The 17,674-nt window shown below is 37.6% G+C and overlaps 1 pseudogene; it reads left to right on the top strand.

Moving 5' to 3' along the window:
- Window positions 1-10: 10 nt before the first annotated feature.
- Window positions 11-17,674, top strand: part of LOC108707538 — a 36,695-nt pseudogene continuing 19,031 nt past the window's right edge.

Here is a 17,674-nt window from a genome sequence, read left to right on the forward strand (position 1 = left end):
CTGATTATGTGCGATCCTCTGATGAAGCAAGGAAGAGTGGACTGGCAAGTTTGGGTCTATTTTATGGCAGCAGGGTGTTTTGTCACGTGATGAGTCGTAAAGCAGCAGCTCTTTATCTTATTGCTAGCCTGACTGTTTGACTCTTTCACTGCTGCCGCTATGAATGGCAGGATACGGTCCGAACGGCCCGCGGGTTTCAGCACCACCATTCTGGTAACCGGAGGGGCGGGCTTTATGTATGTAAGCATTAGTACAGTGTTACTGAATACAAACTCGATGTAGAAAGGGAACATTTCTATTTCAGCCTCTGTTACAGCCAGCAAGCCTTTTGAATGAAAAAATAACTAAAAGAGGAATAAAGGTGACACCTTTACTGGCTAACTAAAATCATCATTTTAGTTCCTTTTTCAAACGTATTTATTATTTTATATTTGGAAAGGGTTGTGCCATTTGGCTAACTCGCTACAGCAACTGTCATTTCATCCAATGAAGCCTCTACTATAGAACTTCAGCCACAGGACCCGATTGCCAACCAATAGCTCAGCATGTACTTTAAAGGGCAACTGAAGCCTGGAGGAATACTATGGTATTATTCTATAGCTGCTGTAGCTACCTGTCTGGCTGGTAAATATCATACTTGCTGCCAAAGACAACATAAAAAGTAAGGCTGGTCAGGTGGCAACTGTACATTCTGTGGTATATGACTATAATGCTACTATCCTACCCCCACACACAGCCTCTTACCCTAAATAATAGTTTCTGGGCTCTCCTTGAACTGCCAATTACCCAATATTTAGCACATCATTCATATCAGTCCAGGTGTTTAACCCTCTACTGCAGAACTTTAACAGCCAGTGTTGGACTGGGCACCATTGGGAGCGCTAAAAGCTTTCCTTTTCTTCTTATTGATGAAAACCCATGCTATCAATATGTTTGAGAAGCTCCTTGTTCAAATGTAACTAATTATTATAGCTTAGAAGGCACTTGTTTTTGCACTCTAAATTCAATTCAAGTCTATGGGAAACATTTTATACAGTATTGCAGCATCACAAAAAAAAACAACTCATTCCAGAATCATTCTTTGTGGGCAGCCTGCTCCCTTGTGTGTTTTATTATTGATAATTCGGGCTGTGAAAGACTGAGCTGTCAACTTCCCCCATTTCTTCATGAGTTACCCAATTTTGGTGCCCACCCTCTGGTCCACCCCTTAACATGCTACCGCATTCTCTTGATTTTATAAAAGGCCCCTTTTAAATTCCAGGCACACAGATTGCGTTCAGTGGCTCCAAGAAAACTGAAAATACTATCATACTTACCAAGATTCTCATTTCCTGGACTGAAACATGGCAGTGGGCAACCAATGGGATAGCCTAGTTCCCACTGCCATGTTTTGGAACAGGAAAGCTGAAAATCCTATTATAATTACCGAGATTTTGGTTTCCTGGACTGAAACATGGCAGTGGGCATCAGGCTATCCCATTGGTTGTCCACTGCCATGTGAAGGAGCAGGAAAGTGTTGGCGCATGCACATGACATCACTTCCGGCAGCCGATGTGACATCACTTCCAGTGCGCTGTGGGCTGCAGGGTCCTCTTGATGGAATGGACGGTGGGGCTGACAGCTCTGGTACAATGCAGAGGACATCACAGACAGAGGACATCCCTGTGCTGTTTAAAGCTCATGCTACATGATTGCTAGGGGAATGTATCTGCTCTTGATGAGTAATACAAATTAGCAATAATAATACATGTGCAGCCTTACAGAGATTTTGTTTTTTAGATGGGGTCGTTGATCCCATTTGAAAGCTGGAAAGAGTCAGAAGAAGAAAAAGAAGGCAAATTACTATAAAAAAGAAAAAATTAAGACAAATTACTATAAAAAAGAAAAAACGAAGACAAATTGAAAAGTTGCTTAGAATTTGCCATTCTATAACATACTAAAAGTTAACTTAAAGGTGAACCTCTGCTTTAAGGCATCAGTATCTGCCGCTCCAATCTTCAGTTCCAATGCAGCTGTGAGGGGGAAAATGGATTGTGACCAAAACAAAGTGCACTGCAATTAAAGGGCAAGTCAATCCCAAAATAAAAATGTGCCTAATAAAACAAAACATAATTCTGGGCAACTTTTAAATAATTATTTATTAAAAATTATTCAGTGCTTTTAAAGTTATTTGTAAAAACTATTGCTATTGTAAGCAGCATTTGCTTAACTCCTGGTTATTACTTTTTAAACAATGTTGCAAAAGTCATAGTTCCCCAGCAAAGACAGGTCTGTTAATCAGCTGCCTTGTCTTACATTGTATCAACAGCCTGAGGCATCAGAGCAGAGAATAGAAAGGGACCAACAAACACTGCTTTCAACAGTAAAACATATACAGATAACTTAAACACAATAGAACATTTGTAACGAATATATATTGCAAAGTTGCTTAAAATTATGTTTTCTTTTATTAGGCAACATTTTTTTTTTTTGGGTTGACATTCCCTAAACTAGTTCTGTAATATACATTATCTGCAATAATGCTTACAAAGCTCCCATTTTAAAGAAAAAAATATATATAATTTTTTACAAATAGGTCCTATATTCATCCATACACCATGATTTGACATACATCAGAAAGCTTTTCTGAGCACTTTCCAATTTACAGAATTTTTTCTCTTGCATAATTGGAGCACCCCCGGCTGTTTTTTCCTGGTAGAGGCCAGACAATGGGAGGATGTTTGCTGAAATTTTGCATATTTGTGTTGCTGCTGCATATGTGGAAATGTTTGTAATGTATACAAATGTCTGCTTATTTTGGTATGACTACTGGTTGAATATATAGGCTGCAGGTTGTTTACCAGTGGCAAATGTGTGCAACTCCAAGCTGTTGCTCTTAAATGCATTTTTCACACAGTGGTAAGCACATCTTTTTTACAGTGTTTTATTAATATTAAGGATTAGGGAGAAAGAAGTACAGAAAAAAAAAAATAGACAATAGCTCACTGTTAGTACTTTACTACCATCTAGTGGATAAAAGCCTAACAACAGTAGTCCAATTCCCAAAATGTTTTTACATAAAATAAATGCAATCACATTTTTCTGAAACAAAAGACTGTGTTGTTTCTTATACAATGATATATTATTTGTAATAATGTTCTACATTGTCAGATGGCAATTTACATGTCAGTAAAACTTGGGTATCCTTCTTAAACTATGCCAATGCTTATCTCCATATGGTCTGCTCCCTCTACGATTTTTTTCCTGGGAAATAGCGAAAAAGTTTCTCTAAAGTCACTACACTGATGAGTTGTGTACCTAAGTTGCTGTATATGAATAAAAATATACATACAATGAGCTTTATCTGGGATTTGTCAATCCTAATATTTACTGGAGGTTGGTATTACACCTGTAATAGTAAATGTTAAAGCCAAATAATAAAGTTGAATACAGTATACCTTTGTTAAATAATAGAACACCGTATAGAGAATTTCTGCTCCTTGGGATGAGCTGGGATATTTGCATATCTTTTAACCCAATTTATTTTTTGAATGCAGCCAAGGAGGTCACTGACCCCATCTGAAAAACAAATGCTCTGTAAGGCTATACATTTATTGCTACTTTTGATCACTCATCTTTTTAGTCAGGTCCTCTCCTATTCATATTCCAGCCTCTTCTTCAAATCAATACATGGTTGCTAGGGTAATTTGGACCCTAGCAACTAGACTGCTGAAATTGCATACTGGAGAGCTGCTGAATAAAAAGCTAAATAACTAAAAAACCACAAATAATAAAAAATGAAAACCAATTGCAAATTATCTCAGAATATCACTCTCTACATCATACTAAAAGTTAATTTAAAGGTGAACAACCCCTTTAAGTTATTTCAGCAGTTACCTGGAGCCCTTGATATCTTTAACTGTCTTGTTGGCTTTGAAATGGTATATGAGAAAATTTAGAGATATTAGCAGCCTGAGTGATATTGTCCAGGCCAGTTTAGAGGGATCATACCTGTTCTGAATGTACACCTGGTGGCAGTATTAGTAGCTCCATGATACCATTACTCAGTGACCCTATTGGATTTATATAACTCTCGTTTAATAAATGTATAGGGCAAAAACTATTCTTTCCTGTTGTCCATAAACTTACATGTCTGCTCCAAATTCTATTCCAAATAGATGAAAAGTCTGGAAAAGTTAGTTTTGAGCTGTGAGCCATTTTAACATAATACAAGTCTTTGGGAAACTTGCACAACCGATTTTTTTTTTTCTTTCTTTAATATCATCTCACAAGTAAATGTTATTTTTTTCCACTACAAATAAAAAAAATGGAATTTGTTTTCCCCTCTCCATCTCAGCTGACAGTTTCCCATATCTGGTTTTACTCATGACAGTCACTCAAGCAGCTCCATTTCATTATTGCCTATCGGCCATGTGACTATGGATTACTCAGCTGACGCTTACCTCGCACTTTCAAGAGAGGCGCTAGTGCCTTTTTAAAGGAACATTAAAGGGTTCCTCTTAATTTTTGCATCTTTAAATGTTAAGTTCACCTGAATGCTCCTATATGTTAAATCAGCTAAATCCCAAATTGTAAGATAATATAATATATATACTGATATATATATATATATAAAGTACCTTAAATTAATTTTTAATATGATATAGGCAATGATACTGATTCATTTTGCAATTGGTCTTCATTTTTTATTTTTTGTGTTTCTCAGTTATTTAGTATTATGTATAGCAGCTCTCCAGTGTATTTCAGCAGTTATCTGGTTGCTAAAGTCTAATTTACCCTAGCAACCAAGCAGTGGTGTAAATGAAAGGCTTAAAGATGATTTAAAAAAATTAAAATTTTGATTTTTTTTATGGTCAAAACTGTCAAATTCGACTAGGGAGTTATCCAAACTCAATTCGAGTTTTTTAAAAAAATTTGAATTCGATTTTCAAGATTTATCATACTCTGGCCCTTTAAGAATTCAAATTCAACTATTCGCCACCTTGAACATGCCGAATTACTGTCTAAGTCAATGGGAGAGGTGCAGGGATCAATTTGGAGATGTTTGCAGCCTTCCTGACATTTTCGAAGAAAAAACTCGAATTGAGTTTGATTGAATTCGATTACAGTTTTCAGGTAGTTTAAATTTGTCCGAGTATTAAAAATTAGATTTTATTAATACATTTTGACTATTCAAATTTCGAATTTATGGGAGTTTAAAAAAAAAAACAACTCACATGAATTTGAAATTTGACCCTTGATAAATGTGCCTCTGAGTGTGCCTTTCCTTGCCTGATGAGATTTACAGCACCCTAAATTCATCTCAAAAGCTGCTTAAAAACAATAAGAAATTAAGAGCCTACAGAGAGCAAATCATTCTGAACACAGGCTCTTTAGCAGATTTCTAAAATTTCCCCTAATCCTTTGGATTCAAATAGTGCATCAACCTTTTATAAGGAAGGCATTGTCCCTTTGGATAAATACTGCCATTGTAACAATAATGAACTGGCGTCATCCTTCTTCTCTTAGTCTTGTGAGGGTCTTGTGTGTTCAAGTAAAATCATGTCCTGGCATAGAAAACTAATGGAGCATTTTTACATTTTCTGGGGTTTATGAGTGCAGTACAACAGAATGTCCTTTCCTTAAGGGCATATATTATGTCATGTGGGATTTGGATGTAAAAGCCAGAATCTATGTGTTTTTCTTACAATTTTCTTAGAATATTATTTTGAAAAATATAGTAATTTTACCTTGTAGCTGTTATTTTTCTTTCTATTAAATTGTTAGAGGTTTGCCACACATACTGCAAATGTCAACAAACCCAGCATGATTCTGTGTTTATGACAAGTAAAAAGTATTTTACTGTTTAATTTAAAGAGATTTTAGACATGGTGTGCCAAATTACAGAAAAAAATTCTCCGAAACACACAGTTTTAAGCAATTAGAATAATGAATCCCACACCCGTGTGTACATTTCACACACTGATATGTGTTTGTCGCATGAGGAGACACATGGTCAAAAGTACAGAGTCAAAATGCTTTGCCAGTATGAGATTAGCCTATTTTACTGAGTATGTAACATTTTGCCTTTACACATCTCAAAGGGTATTTTAGGTAAGAATTAAATTTGGTAAAATATTTTTATAAAAGAGGGTTTCCCCTAAAACAGGTCAAGTGTTACACTGGTACAGTATATAAATGTCATCCGTGGAGAAGAAATTCAAAAGCTTACCTTTCTTCAAGTGTTTTCATTCAATTAAAACAAAATTGGGGCATGATTAGCAACCCTAATTGTATTCATTTTAGCATGGAAAATGATTTGGGTAAAAAGAAAAAAGTAATTGGACACTGTTGTCATCCCTTAAATAATCCTTCTAGTAATCAGGCCCATGGGCAGAATTTTTACATATTAATCTGAATTGTTTGTAAGTATTTGTCAGTGGAAAATGAACAAGGATGGATAAAATGACTCAATGATACTTTGAAAGCTTGGCATTCATGTGATATGGTGTGTGATATGTCTAGATTTATTTAATGTGAAAATTATTGCAAAAGGAAAGGGACAAGTGTTGACTTTTCTCTAGACAGAAACATCACCTACAGTTATTCAGAGCTTTAATCCTATCTAAAACTCATTGCTTATTATACAAGGCAATATCTGCTGCTTCTTTTTCCATATAAATTAATGAACGTCCCATTTGTTCTGCACCTAAGTTCCTCATATTAGAATGGTTTGTCCAAATGATTTTCTATTATGTATCTGAGATTACATTTTGCATTACATTTTTTTCTGTTTGACTGTTTACCTGTAATAGCTTCTGAATACTGTAGCATTAATTGTAATTTTGGTTATCGGACCCCTTGCACACATCCATTATATATACATTTCAGCTGGTAAATGTGCCTGTATTTGATTCATCTGAGTTGTATTTATACTTACAGTACAAAACCAAGTGTTGGTTGGGTAACATTGTGTTCCAGTTAGTTGCCAGCACAACCAAGAAAACATATTTATTTTGAGTGCTGCCATTTTTTGCAGCAATAGAGATTTATTTATTTGTCCATTTATGTTCTGAGTTATTGCTTGTACTAATTTTCTCATATTGGCAACATGGGAAAATGATTTTAAAACGTAAGTACATTTAAAATATGTGCATTATGGCAATAGAAAACAAAGTAATTCTTCTCTTGTTTTTTTCTTCCCTTTAGCTTGATTATTGTGCCAGTTTGAAGAATCTGGAATCTTTTTCCAGTCATCCAAACTATAAGTTCATACAGGTATGTTATGTGACAGCACCAAAATATCGGTATATAAAGACAGAAGCACACACATTTAACCTGGATCTCAAATGTAGTGCGTTAAAGGGAACGTCAACCCCAAAAACTTTTTTTTCCTGATAAAAATTCTGAGCAACTTTGCAATATACATTCATTAAAAATGTCCAATGGTTTTTAAGTTATTTGTATACATATTGCCACTGGAAGCATTGTTTTTCTGTCCCTTTCTATTCTCTGCCCTGAGGAATTTTGCAACATTGTTTAAAAGGTAACAACCAGGAGTTAGGTATATGCTGCATTCAATAGCAACTGTTTTTTTACAAATAACCTTAAAATCACTGAAAATGGTTAATAAATGTATATTGGAAAGTTGCTTAGAACTAGGTTTTATTAGGCAAATTTGTATTTTAGGGTTGACTTGCCTTTAAGCTGAGTAGTCAGACAAATTAAATGTATTCACGGGATATAAATAACCAAAGTACCTTATATACCCGAGTATAAGCCGAGTTTTTCAGCATCCAAAATGTGCTGAAAAAGTCTACCTCGGCTTATACTCGGGTCAGCGGTACCCGACTCGAGTAGCTGAGATTGCAGTCACTTTTAATCATTCCTATACCAACAGTTCACTTGGGGAGAGACTGCAATATCCCACAATGCCCTCTGTTGGTTATATGAAAGAATAACAGTGCGCCCTCTGTTAGTTATATGAAAGAATAACAGTGACTGCAATATCACACAGCACCCTCTGTTGGTTATATGAAAGAATAACAGTGCGCCCTCTGTTGGTTATATGAAAGAATAACAGTGACTGCAAAATCACACAGCGCCATCTGTTGGTTGTATGAAAGAATAACAGTGCGCCCTCTGTTGGTTATATGAAAGAATAACAGTGACTGCAATATCACACAGCACCCTCTGTTGGTTATATGAAAGAATAACAGTGACTGCAATATCACACAGCGCCATCTGTTGGTTATAGGGAAGAATAACAGTGACTGCAATATCACACAGTGCCCTCTGTTGGTTATATGTAAGATTAACAGTGACTGCAATATCACACAGCGCCTTCTGTTGGTTATACGAAAGATTAACAGTGATGGCAATATCAAACAGCACCCTCTGCACATGGTAGTGGGACAGTGGGACAATGCACACAGTAATCCGTTTGGCAATTCTCTGTCACCATCAACTTTGCAAAGAAGTCCGGTTGATCGCTGGGGGGGTCGCTTTGGCAGAATGTGCGCTGCTGGGAGACAGGGATGTAGTTGTGTCTAGGCTTATACTAGAGTCAATAAGTTTTCCCAGTTTTCGTAGGTAAAATTAGGTACCTCGGCTTATACTCGGGTCGGCTTATACTCTAGTATATACGGTACAAAGGCATAGTTTAGGCCTCCAATGCTAGGTGGCTTATAAACAAATAGTTATTATACATGCCTGTTAAATTTTCGGGCCGCTGCTCTTACAATGCAAGCCTAAACCATTCCCCCCACCAACCCCACCATACCCTTACTGCAGCATCATGGTGGCCACAGCTGTTATGTCAGGCTTAGGGTGGTGTAAAGACCCCAGGTCATGAGCATTCTGGATAACAGGTCCCATATCTGTACTTTAATTCCTGTTTTTCTTCCCCACAGGGTGATATCCGTGACTCTGATTTCATTAAACTTATTTTTGAAAGAATAAATATCAATATCATCTTGCATTTTGCTGCACAGACCCATGTAGGTAAGATGTTATTTTTGTTTTCATTTATAAAGTAACGAATAGTGAATTAGTTCTTGGGCTTGTTAAGTTTTATCAAAGACACTTGTTTGACTAAGGAGAGTAAGGTTTCCTGCACCTACATGACTGTCTCATTAAAACCAACTACATAGTAACATAGTAACATAGTAAGTAAGGTTGAAAAAAAGACACATGTCCATCGAGTTCAACCTTTTTTTTTTTTTATTAACTACCTATCTGCCAGTTGATCCAGAGGAAGGCAAAAAACCCATCTGAAGCCTCTCCAATTTGCCTTAGAGGGGGAAAAATTCCTTCCTGACTCCAAAATGGCAATCGGACTAGTCCCTGGATCAACTTGGACTATGAGCTATTTCCCATAACCCTGTATTCCCTTTCTTGCTAAAAAGCCATCCAACCCCTTCTTAAAGCTATCTAATGTATCAGCCTGTACAACTGATTCAGGGAGAGAATTCCACATCTTCACAGCTCTCACTGTAAAAAACCCCTTCCGAATATTTAGGCGGAACCTCTTTTCTTCTAATCGGAAAGGGGTGACCTCGTGTCAGCTGGAAAGACCTACTGGTAAATAAAGCATTAGAGAGATTATTATATGATCCCCTTATATATTTATACATAGTCATCATATCACCCCTTAAGCGCCTCTTCTCCAGCGTGAACATCTCCAATTTGGCCAGTCTTTCCTCATAGCTAAGATTTTCAATACCTTTTACCAGCTTAGTTGCCCTTCTCTGTACCCTCTCTAATACAATAATGTCCTGTTTGAGTGATGGAGACCAAAACTGTACGGCATATTCTAGATGGGGCCTTACAAGTGCTCTATACAGTGGAAGAATGACCCCCTCCTCCCTTGACTCTATGCCCCTTTTAATACAGCTCAAGACCTTATTTGCCCTTGATGCTGCTGACTGGCATTGCTTGCTACAGCCAAGTTTATCATCTACAAGGACTCCAAGGTCCTTTTCCATAATGGATTTGCCTAGTGCAGTCCCATTAAGGGTATAAGTGGCTTGGATATTTTTACATCCCAGGTGCATGACTTTACATTTATCAACATTGAATCTCATTTGCCACTTAGCTGCCCAGATTGCCAGTTTGTCAAGATCCTGTTGCAAGGATGCCACATCCTGGATGGAATTAATTGGGCTGGATAATTTTGTGTCATCTGCAAACACTGATACATTACTTACAACTACCTTCCCTAAGTCATTAATGAACAAGTTAAATAAAAGTGGACCCAATACTGAGCCCTGGGGGACCCCACTAAGAACCTTACTCCAAGTAGAGAATGTCCCATTAACAACCACCCTCTGTACCCGATCCTGTAGCCAGTTTCCTATCCACGTGCAAACGACTTCATTAAGCCCAACAGACCTTAGTTTAGAAAGCAGTCGTTTGTGGGGCACAGTATCAAACGCTTTGGCAAAATCCAAATAGATCACATCTACTGCCCCCCCACTATCCAGAATCTTACTTACCACATCATAAAATGCAATCAAATTCGTCTGACATGACCTATCCTTCATAAAGCCATGCTGATTGTTGCTCATAATGCCATTCATTAGGACAAAATTTTGAATGTGATCCCTTAACAAGCCTTCAAATAATTTGCCCACCACAGATGTCAAGTTTACTGGCCTATAATTGCCAGGCTGAGATCGTAATCCCTTTTTAAATATTGGAATAACATCAGCTTTTCTCCAATCCATAGGCACCATACCAGATGACAGTGAATCTGAGAAAATCAGAAATAAGGGCTGGTCTAAAACTGAAATAAGATCTCTTAGAACCCGGGGGTGTATGCCATCAGGCCCTGGAGCCTTGTTTACATTAATTTGTATTAAAGCTTTTTGAATCATATCCTGAGTCAGCCACTGACTAGATTGAGCTGAACCATTCGTGCAGTTATTAAGTGAGCCTGTGAACCCAGACTCCTCTATTGTATACACTGAAGAAAAGAACTGATTTAACACATTTGCCTTATCTGTATCTGTTACAACCATACTGGTACCATTATTTAATGGAGCAACACTCTCAACCTGCATCTTTTTACTATTAATATATTTAAAAAACTTTTTAGGGTTAGTTTTCACCTCCACCGCAATTAACTCTTCATTTCTTTTCTTAGCCTTCCGGATTGCTGATTTACAACATTTATTACAGTGTTTATATTCATTAAATGCAGCTTCTGTTGTGTGAGAGCTATGTTGTGACAGGTATACAGCATATTCTGCACTAAAAAATAAAAAAAGCAGGTAGCGATAGATGCAAATGCAATTGAAACATAGCAGGGTCACTCATCGTGTATTTCCAGATTGCAATAGGGGTAAGTTCCCTTAGGGGCAACTTTATTTATAAACAACACAAATTCTGTAAGATATTTTTAAATGATTAATGTTGTCCACTAACCACATAAACATTCCATTGCCCTTCTTTGTACATTTTCTTTCTTTTTTTTTTTTTTCTGATATATTTTTTTTTGTATGCCATGCCAAAACTAAACCCTATATTCAAGATAAGCCCTAACTTAACTGTAATTTAATGACTTCTGTATGTGTTATTTATGGGGGTTATGTAATAAAAGGTGGAAAGTGTGCCAGTCAGTCTAGTAACCCATAGCAACCAGCCAGCAAGTCACCTTGATATGGGTTATTGTTATTAAACATACAATAGGCGAAAGTTTGAGAATTTTTATTATTACTGCATTTACTTTGTGTTCATATCTTACTGATGCTACAATCAACCCTAATGTATCAAAAAATATTTACCTAATTGCATAGGAAAGAGAAATAAAATAATTTTCTTTTTTTCTTTCACAATACTGTTCAGTCCGTCAAAATCCTCCATTTCTCCCCCCTTGCCTCCCAAAGTTTAGAGTTAATTCAATGTATCATATACTCTAGTGTCCTCTGCCTTTTATTTTTATGTAATGCAACTTTCTTGTTTTTGTCCTAGATCTTTCATTTTTGCAGTCCTTTAAATTTGCCTATGTGAACACTTATGGCACAAACATCCTTTTAAATGCAGCCCATGGAGCTGGAGCTGAAAAGTTTGTGTATATATAAGTACAGATGAAGTGTATGGAGGTAGCCCCAAAGGAAGTAAGAGCTGTTTCGTTTATTTTATGTAGGAGTGTGAATTGAATAGAATACAATATTTAGGCATGCACCGAACATTGCTTTTCCCCAAATCCAGGACTATGGATTCGGCCGAATAATGATTTGACTCTGAACCCTTCTTCAGTGCCTGGAAGAGCCGGCATGCAGTACTACAATTTTTTTTGTTATATAGGGTGCGGATTCGGTTCAGCCAGGCTCTTTGATTCGGCTGAATCCTGAAAATAGCTTGGATTCAACTGAATCCCCAACTGAATCCTGGATTCAGTGCATCCCTAACAGTATGTGATTTCATATAGTGTTTTCATTTTTCTTACCCCCCAATTTATGTCTTTTTTACTATGCTGATCACAAGTTTTGCCTAGGCAGAGTGTTAATCAAAACCAGAAAATAAGAGAACACAGAAAGAAAGATTGAACTACCGATTCCCTGAAATTGGCAAAATCAGAATGGGCAAAAAAAAACAAACGCAAGAATAGTTGGAGGAGGTGGGGCACCACTTGCCAAAATTGTCTAGGGCACCAGAACACCCTGGCCCCTCACTGACCAGGCTAATAATCTGTTTGTGGGAAGAGCCTGTTTGTATGCTGACATGCTCCGATAATATGCCCTTCATTGTAAGCAAAAATAGCTTAGAACCTGTTACATTAGAATTTCATAGGCTACAGATGTAAATGTACAAAATAACATCCTATTTGTATTTAACATAGGATTTGGAGCTTAGAGACAGAGACACCAAGGCTTTGGACAAAACAAAGGTTTATTAAGCACTGGGCATTCCCAACAAAAGGCAACAAAACCGCAGTTCTGCGACTTCAATGTAGAACATGCATGGTACAGTTCAACAACTTAAAAAACAAAAACCTTCTCATTCAGCCCTGCTGGCATCTCCTCCTGGGACTCAGACTCTCCAGCCTCTGCCACACTCTTGCTGGCGCTGTCTCTCACAGCAGCACCACACTTCCCTCCACTCTTGGAGGTATTAGGAGAGCTCTCAGGTCTGATAACACAGGCCTTTTACCTTTCCTAGGCAGCTTCTCTCTCAGCTGCCACTTCATTACATTGCTGAGAGGGAATATTAACCCTACCTGAGCTGAGTATTCCTTTGCCACACATATAATTTGTGGACTTGCTTTTCTGAGAAATGTTGCTATAAATTATAATATTTAGTGTTTTCATATGAGTCTTAATATGTCTTCTGTCATTCCTGTTCACCGATGTAAATTTTAATTCAGGAGTTTGATGAAATGTCAACAAAACAGCCAACCAACCCATATGCCTCATCCAAAGCAGCTGCTGAAAGCTTTGTACTGTCTTTTTGGGAACAACACAAGGTAAGGGGCACAGAGACGCCCAGTGATGAGTTTTTTTGAAGAGGGTATGCATAGAAGTTAAGCATCAAAAAGCCATATGTTGTGCACTGTGAAAAGGATGGTTTATACTGCTGGTATGGATAGACTAAAGTCTTCCAACCCACCCTGCTGTTTTCCAGCTGTCATTTGGTTATTTCATAATGATAATTGCTCTCCTATGCATTTAAAATGCAAAGGAGAACAAATTTTACAGGAGTAAAATTTGTGTTACAATTATATTAAATGCCCCTTTCACTCTATAACAGATGTTGTTGCTTAGAAAACCAGTATGCATATGTCCAGTATGTCTAAATTCAAAGCAGAGCAATGTGGGGATTTGCAGTTTTTAGCTATATTGCTTTAAATAACCAATTTTTTACCCCAGTCCATACAGCTATGTTGACCTAATTTATTATTAGAAGGCATCATACGAAACATATAAAAGTGAAGTGGGGCTCTTTCCTAGTGTAAAATCTTAATATAATATTTATTCAGTACAAATATTGCACTTTTTAGTAAAATCAGCCTAAAGCCCAACTCGCTTTGTCCCTAATGTGCGACTTCCTCAGGGGTATTGATGAAGCGCATTGGGCCATTGATTGATCAGCTGATTTTACTTTAAAACTATGTAAGTGCAATATTCCACTGAATACATTTTATATTATTATTTTACACTATGGGAGTGTGTCCTTCTTCTCTCTTTCAGATTTGCATAGCTTGATCTACTATTTGAGGAGGCTGCACTTGCCTCAAGAGATAAGATTTTTTATTTTTTGGGTACACAGGTTTTACCTTCTAAATTATTGTGTTATGTATTTATGACCTGGATATTCTCTACAAATCATTTTCCACTTTGAGCTCCCTTTTTTATACGTTTTAAGGAGCAAACTGTTCAATCCATGTACTACTTTTTATACTAAGGGTTATCCAGGTATAAGCATATTATTTCAAAACATGTTGCTGGCACAGGATCATAACTGGAGATATTAATTTTCTGTCTTCTCTCTAATCATGGACATTGACCTCACATCCATGTGAGTCTGGTGACTGTTACCTGTGACCCTACTGCATACAATTAGTCGGCTTCAATCCTTGTTAAGTACCTCCACCTGGGTACACTTCAAACTGGAACAATAAGATTTAGGCAAGGAAGAGCCTGAGAGGCAGAACAACTGCTCAAGTGAATTTATTTATGTTTCAAACTACATGTTTCGAGCCTCCTGGCTCTTTGTCAAGTGAGCCAGGAGGCTCGAAACATGTAGTGTGAAACATAAATAAATTCACTTGAGCAGTTGTTCTGCCTCTCAGGCTCTTCCTTGCCTAAATCTTATTGCTCACATCCATGTGGTTTGTGTTTTTTGGAATTCTGGTGCTCCACATATATTGTAATTCATCCTGTAAAGGGCATTGCTACTCCATGGTGCTTTAGGTCATTAGCTTGCAGGTAGGGAATTCGTTTTCTATGTGATTTTATTTTTTACCAGACTAAGTTAGAAACTTTGTTCACAAAATTCCTTGACTTGGACTGTACATAAATACATGTACAATTTATAATTTACACTTTGAGAACTGTCTTTGTTGTGTATATAAATACGCTTTCTCTATTTTTTTCCCCCAAGTTTCCAGTTGTAATTACTCGAAGTAGCAATGTTTACAGACCACATCAATATCCAGAGAAAGTAATTCCTAATTAACCAAAAATCAACAAACTGTGTAATTCAGGAAGGAAAATGTGCTGTAGGTTTGGTTGCTATAGGTTTTTAGACTTGGTGCATCAACAATAGTTTGGAGAAATCCTCTTGATACATTGACTAGAGGCCTTTCTTAAGACCAGGGCCATGGCTATATTAAATGCAGGCGCCCCAGCAACCCAGCAAGGTACCTTGCTCCCGTCCGTATATGCACACGTGCATGTGCAAGGACATCATGTGTGGAGGAAGGGACAAGTGACATCCCGGCAAACCTGGGAACCAAGGAGCATGCAAATCCAGACTAGGGGTAGGTAGTGGGCCCTTCAACAAGCACCTGCCCAGTGCCCCCTCATTGTTGCACCCTAGGCAGTTGCCTCTTCTGCCTACCCCTAGTTCCGGCCCTGCTTTATAGTATATTTATTTCTATATATTACATAACTGATGAAGCAAACTCAAGGTTTATACAAGTCATAATAGTGTTCGTATCAAATGTTTGGCACACAGGTAATCCAAACTACAGGTAATTTCTAAAGGATGTAAATATTTGTAACAATAGATGTGCAGTAGTGTTTAAAAGTTTATTACAAATTGTACATTTTCTTTTAACTTTCAAAATGGCTAGCCTAAAGAAGAAGATTGTTCACCTTTAAATTAACTTTTAGGGGCAGATTTATCAAGGGTCGAATTTCAAAATGATAAATACTTCGAAATTTGACTAACGAATGGCTTTACTTCGACTTCGAATATTGAAGTCGAAGTTTTTTAACCGAATTTGACCATTTTGCGGTCGAAGTAAAATCGTTCGATTGAACGGTGAAATCCTTCAAATCAAACGATTCAAAGGATTTCATCCATCGATCGAACGATTTTTCTACGACTTCAAAAAACTTAGAAAACTGCTCTAGAAGGTCCCCATAGGCTAACATAGCACTTCGGCAGATTTAATTTGGTGAAGTATTGACTTTTTTTTTAAAGAGACATTACTTCGATTATCGAATGGTCGACTATTCGAACGATTTTACTTCGAATCAAAGTCGTAGTATCCTATTCGATGGTCGAAGTATCCAAAAAATTACTTCGAATTTCAAATTTTTTTACTTAGAAAATTCCCTCTAATCCACTTCGACCCTTGATAAATCTGCCCCTTAGAAATATGTAGAGAGTGATATACCAAGACAATTTGCATTCGGTTTCATTTTTTATTATTTGTGGTTTTTAGGTTATTTAGCTTTTTATTCTGCAGCTCTCCAGTTTAAGTTCAGCAATCTGGTTGCTGGGGTCCAAATTATCATAGCAATTATTCATTGATTTGAATAAGAGACTGAAATATGAATAGGAGAGGGCCTGAATGGAAATATAAATGAGTAATAAAAAGTAACAATAACAATACACTTTTGTAGCCTTACAGAGCATTTTTAGATAGGGTCAGTGACCACCATTTGAAAGCATCCTCCTCCAGTGAGACTGGTGGGTTGATGTAGGTATATATAATACACAAAAGCCATGCATATCTTGTAAATTATATCCTTATAAACGGTGAGTTCTGATGTCATTTCTGTCACATGACTCGCTGAAATTTGTGTATTATAATAAATAAAGTACCCCCAGTTGCAAAATATGAGGATATTAGAAGTTACCTCGGAGTTCCATGACCTGTATAAAAACGCTCGGCCTTCGGCCTTGTGTTTTTATATGGTAATGAAACTCCTTATATTTTACAAGAGGGGGTACTTTATTCACTATATATCATCAGGGCTAGCGGGTTAGGGTCCTTAAGATGCTGACAGTATGTACAAGGACAGTGCTCACCATTTTTGCTACTTTTTCAAAGTGTTCAAACTCCTTTGTGTAGATCAGGGCTGTTCAACTGGCGGCCCACGAACCCCCCCTTGTGTAGCCCCCCACCTACCTGTGTAAACTTTAAATTTTATCACTTCAGAGATTAAATGGCCCCTGCATTGTTTAAACCTCAGATTCAGACTAATTCCCTGTATTGTTCATATCTGTGATCCCCCTGCATTGTTTACACCTATAACACCTTTATTGTTCACACCCTAAAGCCCTGTACTGTTCACACCCGAGACCCAGACTGAAACTGCCCACATTGTTCACCTGTTCAAAACAAAATGCTAATGTGTCACTGTATGTACTACATATTAGAGTGGTCCTGACAGGTTTCCCTGTCTCTTGCTCTGTTCTGCTTTCCATATGCCTGTGTATGCCCTGCTCTGCCTGTGTGCGCTATACTCTGCCTTTGTGTGCCCTGCTCTGCCTGCCTGTGTGTGTGTGAGATATACTCTGCCTTTGTGTGCCCTGCTCTACCTTTGTGTGCCCTGCTCTGCCTTTGTGTGCCCTGCTCTGGCTGCGCGTGCCATGCTCTGGCTGCGCGTGCCATGCTCTGGCTGCACGTGCCCTGCTCTGCCTGTATGTGCCCTGCTCTGCATGTGTGTGCCCTGCTTTGCCTGTGGAACTTAAGCCATTTGTTCTGGGGGTTTGTTAGCATTTGAAAATAAATTAT

This window comes from Xenopus laevis, chromosome 2L (assembly GCF_017654675.1).
Source record: "Xenopus laevis strain J_2021 chromosome 2L, Xenopus_laevis_v10.1, whole genome shotgun sequence".
NCBI classification, from domain to species: Eukaryota; Metazoa; Chordata; class Amphibia; order Anura; family Pipidae; genus Xenopus; species Xenopus laevis.